The sequence below is a fragment of the Dermacentor silvarum genome, chromosome 1, assembly GCF_013339745.2.
Source record: "Dermacentor silvarum isolate Dsil-2018 chromosome 1, BIME_Dsil_1.4, whole genome shotgun sequence".
Taxonomy (NCBI): domain Eukaryota; kingdom Metazoa; phylum Arthropoda; class Arachnida; order Ixodida; family Ixodidae; genus Dermacentor; species Dermacentor silvarum.
Genome location: NC_051154.1, coordinates 446,486,746 through 446,494,878, shown reverse-complemented (window position 1 = coordinate 446,494,878; position 8,133 = coordinate 446,486,746). Strand labels below are relative to the sequence as shown.

At 46.9% G+C, this 8,133-nt stretch overlaps 1 long non-coding RNA gene across 1 annotated transcript; it reads left to right on the top strand.

Annotated features, from left to right (window-relative positions):
• The first annotated feature begins 518 nt into the window (after positions 1-518).
• LOC119437743 (uncharacterized) lies at positions 519-7,578 on the top strand. Its single transcript, XR_005189516.2, has 3 exons — positions 519-1,106; positions 5,989-6,031; positions 6,697-7,578. It is a non-coding gene; the product is annotated as an uncharacterized LOC119437743 (long non-coding RNA).
• The last annotated feature ends 555 nt before the right edge of the window (positions 7,579-8,133 follow it).

Here is an 8,133-nt window from a genome sequence, read left to right as displayed (position 1 = left end):
ACGGTGCCGTCGGAGCGTCCCACAAATGCGAAGCATGTGGAAATGTTTACACCACGAAGGACTCTTTACGAAGGCATCTCTTAGCACACAAGCGTCCACGTCCGCATCCGTGCCCCGAGTGCGGGAAGACATTCAGCCGGAAAGATTACCTTGTGGTGCACCTGCGAACTCACACAGGAGAGAAGCCACACAAGTGTTCTTCGTGTACTGCTGCTTTTACACAGAAGATTACACTGGACAGACATATGTTGAGGCATACAGGCGAGAGACCGTACAAGTGTCATTTTTGTACGAATACTTTCTCGCGCAAAACTACACTGGACAGACATAAGTTGACGCATACTGGCGAGAGACCGTTCAAATGTCCTTCGTGTATGGTTGCTTTCTCACGCAAGATTATTCTGGATCGACATATATTATTACACACTGGTGAGAGGCCGCACAAGTGTTATGACTGCGGCCGTCGGTTCGCTCGTAAAGATCACCTCCGCATGCATATACGTTCATGCAAACACTAGATACTCCGTTTGAGTGCCGTGTGTACGACGATACTCTTTATCTTGGGGGTGCACTGGAAAAACACTTCGGCAAAACACGCCGCTGCGCACGTATAACCATTATTACGACGAAGCTGTTAGCAGGCGGTGGACAGTGGGGCTAATTTTGGCATTGGCAATAAAACGTCTCCATGGCAGTGGTAGCCAAAGGAAAATTCAATAACTTTTACATATGTGACTCTCTTTTAAACCTATATAGCAATAAAGTAAAGTGACGCAATTATGTATAGAAATAAAATGTGTTTTCGGCTATTTTATTTTTCGGCATGATTAATCTTTATTTAGTCGCTTCACTTGTTGCGTCAGCGGGCGGTGTTTTCGCTCTTAACGCTTTGGCTGCCATTCCGTTCGTCTGCTCCTGGCGCTCTCTGCTCCTCTGCCCACGTGCACGCTTCTGCCTTCTACTGTGCGCTGCAACATTTTCTTTCTGTATCAGCCAGTGCTCCAGCGATGTATGAAAAAGAGAAGAAAGGCTACAAGACAGTCTGCGCGACTCTGTGTTGGACCAACACCGGAAGGGAAAGCAGGGCCCCTTTTTCCGCTTCCAAGGTAAGCACGCTTTTTATGCAGTTATGTAGCGAATATACGCTAACCTTATGGAAACGGCTATTAGAGGATGGGAAGGGTATTCCGTACACGGTGAGTTTTTCTGTGGTGTGTAAATACATTGTAGCTACCTATCGACAGCAGCTCCTGAGACAAATAGATGCTAGTTGATCCGATGGCGGAGATTGCGTTCCGTTATATTTCGGCGACTGCTGTTCGCTTCAAGGAATAAAAAAAAACTGATAACGTATCTTTGTCGAAGATGCTTGAATGCTTGCTGCACGGACGAGGGGGTTGCGTTAGAGAACATCGTGCTTGCCTGTTATCGGCTAGACATTGCAAACCGGCTAGAGCTTCACAAGGCGCGGAAACCAACTGATTAAATGCTGCGTTAATGCAGAAAGCACTGCAAGCGCTGTTTCCTTCGCCTTGTCTGCTACGGCACCGGGTGCATTTTACGTTGCGCAGCGAAATGTTGTCGCCAAAAAAATTAATAGAAAACGCCTGCTTGACTGTTCTTCTTTATCAAATATTCATCTGCGATGTGCGATGTTCGCGGTTAACTGAGAACTAAGCAGATGAGCCGATTTTTCTCACAACAAGCGAGTTTACCTTCGTGTCAAGTTGTGCTGGTGTGCAATGTGGACTGAAGTGCTTACGTCGGCGCTCAGCGAGTCACGCGCTCCGGTGTTTCCGCAAAGTATTCCTCCCCCTGTGCAAAAAATGTTCTTCGAGAGTAGGAAATGCTCATAGACCGTTGACCAGTCAGTGGCTTACAACTTTTGGGAGATCGTCTTCCAGTTAACGTCATTCTGCATAACTAGGAAGGTATTATATCTCCTTGGAAGTTGCGATGATCTATCTTGGCAGGCGTGGGTTGCGGGAGTTGGGGGACGTTGAGGCGGACTTGGGAGAAACTGGAGGGTTTATTTACATTATTTACAGTGAAAATATACAAAGTAAGGACCAGTCATACAGTGATCGACGGCCGGCAGCAAATCGGACGCTGCGGCCTGTGGCAAGAAGAGGAACCCCCTTCTCCTTGATTTGTCGCTCTTTTAACCCCTTCGGTCTCTCGGAGTCTCTCGGAATTCCTCGAATTCTGTTGAGGTTCTTCGGGGTCCCGTCATTTTCGGCCAATCGTCGAGCCAGTTCAGGTATCGTCATTTTCCTCCCCTGGTATTGGCCCGTTCGAGTGCCGTCATATTCGGCCAATGGGGACGCTCCGAGGGCTCCATTGTCCGATGGTTGATTTGCCCCGGCGTTGCCTCCTCGCCTGAAAGCGCTCAGCTGCAGGAGACCGGATGTTCTCGGAACGATCCTCCAGAGCTGCAAAACCACTTTGCTCTCGACCAAGGCCTCCTACCTGGAACCGTGCCCTTTTCCCGTTGCACTTTCGGGAAGAGTCAAGCAGGATGAGAGACAATAGCTTGATGTGATGCGCATGAGGGGGAGGGTGTCGCCAACCTGTCTAACGGGTCCGGTAGCGTGGTTGATGTGCCCCGGCGCACCATAATCCGCCTTTTTAATGGCGCTACGGCGCATGCGCCCTGCCCTGGCGGATTAGTCGCGAAACGTTTTGGAAGGGTCCCGCGCGCGGCCGTGCGCGCGCGCGCGGCCGTGCGGCCCCGTCTCGGGGAAACGTCCCTCGAAAAAAAAAATGTGCTCGCACGCGCGCTACTGCCAAGTGCAAACTCGTGCTGTGTGCCTCGTTGAAACTTCACTGGTAGCTCGACGTCGGTGCGGTACCGAAAACGTGCGTAGCTTAAGACTGCAACTCCACTTTTAACAGAAAGTGGTGAGGGCTTCGTCCAGACTGCACAGGGAACCACGTAGTTGCCGCCTTGCATTGATGGCTGTAATAGCAAATTTATCGATAAACCCCTGCGTTACACTTGGACGACACTTAAAAACACGTTGCTGACGAAGACTTCTTGCAGCGTCGGTCCTCGCTTGCTGTTAGTGGCCGCGTGTGCCCGACTTCACGTACTCGTTCAAGGCGCGGTAACACTGGGTCGATACGCGACCGACAAGACGCGCACGCCTACGATTGGCCGACAATTCAGCACTGTGTCGCTCAGACCATTTTATCATAACAGGCCGACAAGTGTAACCGACGAGCGCGAGTTGCCGTACTGCGACGGGCTTTCTTGTCGACGGCACCGATAAAATCAGCGTGCCGACCATCGTTGGACCGAAACCCGTGCGATGGGCCGTCGAACCGATAACGCGATAGCCGCAACGGCTTCGTTAGTATATATAAATAATCGCGCTCAAAGTGAGTCAAGACATGCCTACGAAGTTGAAATGCACAAGATTCGAGCTAGGGCTCTCAATCCGTGCACATAAGTTTGAGCCAATGCTGATCCTGTTCAGCGAAGGTTAGACCTGGCGCCGTCGAGTTCGCGCACCCGCCACCGGCTGACCGGTACTGAAAAGTAAGCAAGTTATAATGAAGGAAACTGCTTTTATAGTCCAATTCTAGCCTTAGCGATTTGAAATAAACTACCCTTCGCTTCGATCGCCGCGTACACAATAAGCTGCAAGCGGGGACACAGCGCTGTGCCCAACGCCTGTGCCAACATCTGTACGTCACCGTTCGCTTAGCCTGCCGGTCGTATTCGCAACGTAGATAGGCGGGTTTTTACGTATTGGCATGCAGACACATTTCTTAATTCCTGAGATGTACTCTTTATCTCGGAGTCATGAGGGAGGTAGTGGCCGAATACTGCACCAGGGAGGCCAATTTCTGTTCTGGTGAGGGAGTGACTTTGATGAAGCTTAGTGGGCCTGCCTAGTTTGGTTGCACCTGAACTAGTATAGCCCCACTAGCTCTCGCCAATATGTACTTTTTTTTCTTTGCCGGTGTCAGGCACCACTCCATGCCTGAAAATGTAGTGGAATGGAGCAGGATTCGAACTTACGACCTTCAGATTTGAAGTCGGGTGTTCTACCTCTACTCCACGCCACCACGCGTTTATCTATCGCGGAATATGTTTATCTAGGTCAATTACTCACAGGGGACCCTGATCATGAGAAAGAAATTTACAGAAGAATAAAATTGGGTTGGAGTGCATACGGCAGGCATTGCCAAATCCTGACTGGGAGCTTACCACTGTCGTTGAAAAGAAAAGTGTACAATCATTGCATTCTACCGGTGCTAACATACGGGGCAGAAACTTGGAGGTTAACAAAGAAGCTCGAGAACAAGTTAAGGACCGCACAAAGAGCAATGGAACGAAAAATCTTAGGAGTAACGTTAAGAGACAGGAAGAGAGTGGTGTGGATCAGAGAACAAACGGGGGTAGACGATATTCTAGTTGACATTAAGCGGAAGAAATGGAGCTGGGCAGGCCATGTAATACGTAGGATGGATAACCGGTGGACCATTAGGGTTACAGAATGGATACCAAGAGAAGGGAAGCGCAGTCGAGGACGGCAGAAAGTCAGGTGGGATGATGAGGTTAGGAAATTCGCAGGCGCAAGTTGGAGTACGCTAGCGCAAGACAGGGGTAATTGGAGATCGCAGGGAGAGGCCTTCGTCCTGCAGTGGACATAAATATAGGCTGATGATGATGATGTTGATGACTCTTTATCTCTGCGTGAAACCCGAAACAAGAGACGGTACATTCGGTACAGCAGCATAAACAGCCGCTTCGCTCATTTATATACCAACGGTGTCAGCGATGGCATCCGCGTTTGTGCAGGAGAACAACACGGCCTTTAAATGAGCGCTTATGCGAGCACAGTTTGCTCTAATAATGCTTTATGACACGCGCAAACTAACTATCGCGAAGTTAAAGAAAAGCGAGAATCAGTAATAAATTAACAGCCCAATATTTGTAACTGGATCACAGTCGCCATTGTTTAAGTGGCTCAGCCGCTCATACTGACTCGTCTCACGATGGAACAACGCGGCTCATATGAGCAGATATGTGTTTTATTCTACGTTTTGACATTCTTTCATATCAGCGCCTTTTCATATATGCACCTTTCTTTGACGCTAACAACGATCTGTGGCTGTAGATGCCGATGTAAACAAGTGCATCGCTTTGCTAAATTCGACGCGGAAAGATGCGAAATGTATAAAGAATGTATAAAAAGAATTACAAAAAAAGCGAGGTGGAAGTGCAGGAGTTAGCGCCAACAAAATCCAAAGCAGCCGCTACGGCAGAGGGAACTCAGCGTGCCTTTATCGGCCGCACTGTAAACAAAACAGCACACTCAGGCCTGCTCACCCTACATGTATATAGTTGGTGAGTGCTACATGGCTTCCAGGAACGACATGCTGCCCCCCAGAAGCCATTAATAATTATTCGCGATCCACGAAACGCACAACCGATGCGCACTTAACACGGGCGCAGGTTCACAAATCAACCGGCGGAAGCCCCAGCACCCTACCAAAACGTTTCCAGTGGAGCGCGGCAGAGGGCAGCACAGGAAAATGAAAAAGGCGGATTGGAATGCGACGACGAGTTCATGTAGTGGGGGAACTTAAATGATTCCGGGAAATGGTCCGTATCTAACAAAGGCAAGGAGTACACAAAGAAGTTCAACAAACTAATGCGTCAATTCCTTTTTGACAAGTCAATAAGAAATTCAGGGATCAAGATAATTTAGCTGTAAGAAACTGTTCAATGCCTTCAGACAGCTGTTGAGAAAGCAGCCTTACCAAACCTGTTACTTCAATATAGTGGCAGTTGAAGTAGGAATTTGGATTGTTAAATTTTTGTGCCATACTATTAGCACAAAACCCACAACAAAGTGTAATAAGAGTTGACGCACATGAATTGAAAGCACTGTTTTGCGGAAAGAGTGCTGAAATTTGTTCCTGTAATTGCGTTGGGTGTAAGCATAAAACTTATTAGTTCCATTCTTTTTTCAGACCACAGCTCCAGCATGGAAAACTCTACCTCGTCTTTCTTTAGGTATGCGATATGTGCTGTCTTCACTCTTTCAACTGGTCTCGCTTAGTTAAAATTTTTTCGCATGACTAATCACAGATAATTGTCGCGACAAACGATCGGCCTTGGATGGATTGTCTCATGCAAAGTTAAAAAACATTACTTTTGCTATTCAGAAATTGTAAGAAGCTTAATGTATATGCGCCTATAGAATGTCCAGTTTGTATTGTTGATGCGAGATACTCAGGTCTGCAATATTCTTTTGTGGATTGTATTTCTTGCTGTATAAACGTTGGTACTAAAATTGCAAAATAATTTTATTTCCTTGCCTGTTATCGTCTTGCCGAAGCGCTGTAGCCACGCGCTATGGCATACTGGCTCACATATGACGAAATAGGGTAAAATTTTAGTAAACACAGATGCGCTGTTGGCATTTATTCAATGCATGAACATCCACACACCAAAATACTAATGGCCATTAGAAAAAAAAAGAATGCTGAAAATGACAGCTGTTAGAATAATGCAGACTCTAGCAGCAAATGCAATTCGCGCTAGTTTCCTCTTGTGTCTGCCGAGAAAATCGCACACTCGTCGAGCATTGTAGACAAGCGGGGTGGCCGTCTCCCCCTCGCGCATCAGCAAACCGTTGCCATAACAGCAGGCTTAATTTTGAAATTTTTTTCTCTCAGAACTATGGCCTACCAAGCACCACGGAAGAAACTGGCGCTCGTGGCGCAATTTCCGTTTACCTCGAAGGTATACCATCTGACATAGCCGTGCTGTTAGCGCCGTTCTATGAACATGGCATATGGGCGTACGCGCATTTAGAACGGCTGAGTACTGCTCCCGCTTCTTCAACACTGTTAACCATGCAAGCTGAGTTTCAACGAGGTTTCGACCCTGATGCTCCATCCACCATTCTTCGGCAGGCTAGGGTTGTATGTTTTACCTTTTTCGCTGACAACGTCGCAGCCACTGCTTGGGGTTTGCGGGCGAATCACTCACTCAAGGCAAAACCTCTTGATCACCGTACATCTACTTGAATAAATATTAGTATGCAGTTATGCATCAGCGCTGTTGTACTGTATACTGTAATTGTGTCACCGTAGGTTCCTATTCTAGTAATACCTGACCAGATAACTCCACAAGACATTCGGTAATGACTGGAGAAAGACGCTTTTAGCTGAACGCATACTGCGTTATTTTTGATCGTATGTTTATGCTGCCTTTCATAGCTTGTAACGATAAACAAGCTCTTGCATCAGTAGGACATCAGCGTGTGTCTTAATGGGCTGCATTCATAGTTTTAAACTGATATTACTGGAGAAAAATGTGGCCCTGCAATCATTTCGCAATCGCGGTAGCCATGGGTTGCTCATGAATTTTTCTAGGACATGGTACGGATTGCAGGATAAAGCCCATTTGAAATCGTTCCTTATTTGAAGTTTTTCTTTTATTTTACAATAGTGCCGGCTTCCTTTCGGAAGCCCAGGCAGGAGTGCTACAAACACGTTTTCACTCTTTTCCTTCAAGGGAACAAAAAAAGCCTACTAAGCAATGCAAACAAAATCCAATACACAAGTAGAAAGAAATACGATGACGTCGTCTCACTTGGTGTCAAAAGTAAAGGCGTTATAAAAGAGACATCCTAATATGTATCAAAAGCAGAACAAAAAACAAAAAAAAAAACGATGAACGCATGACAATACAAGTACGCCTGCACCGCAGATAAGAAGGAACCGGGAGTTGTTGAATTGAGCACGCGTTGCGGAAAGGCGTTCCATTCGCGATTTGTTGTCGGTGGGGCGCAAGAAAGATATTCGTTTTTTCTAGTAGGCAGTATGCGGCGATAATATTGTTTTATTGCGCGTACCTGTGGTCTGTCGCGATTCATTATATTGCATGTAGCTGTCAAATCTCATTTTAGTGTGGTTGTTAACTATGTTATACATTGTTTGTAGACGGTGCATTTTGCGGTTCATCACAGGTTGACCTGTGATGTGTGCTGGAGTAGCAACGTTATTTACAATAGGCGAGTATGAAGTTCAGTGATTTGATTTTGATAATGAACATTTCAGTACGGGATATTCGTGGCAGAAATATATCGCGAAAGTGACGAACATGCC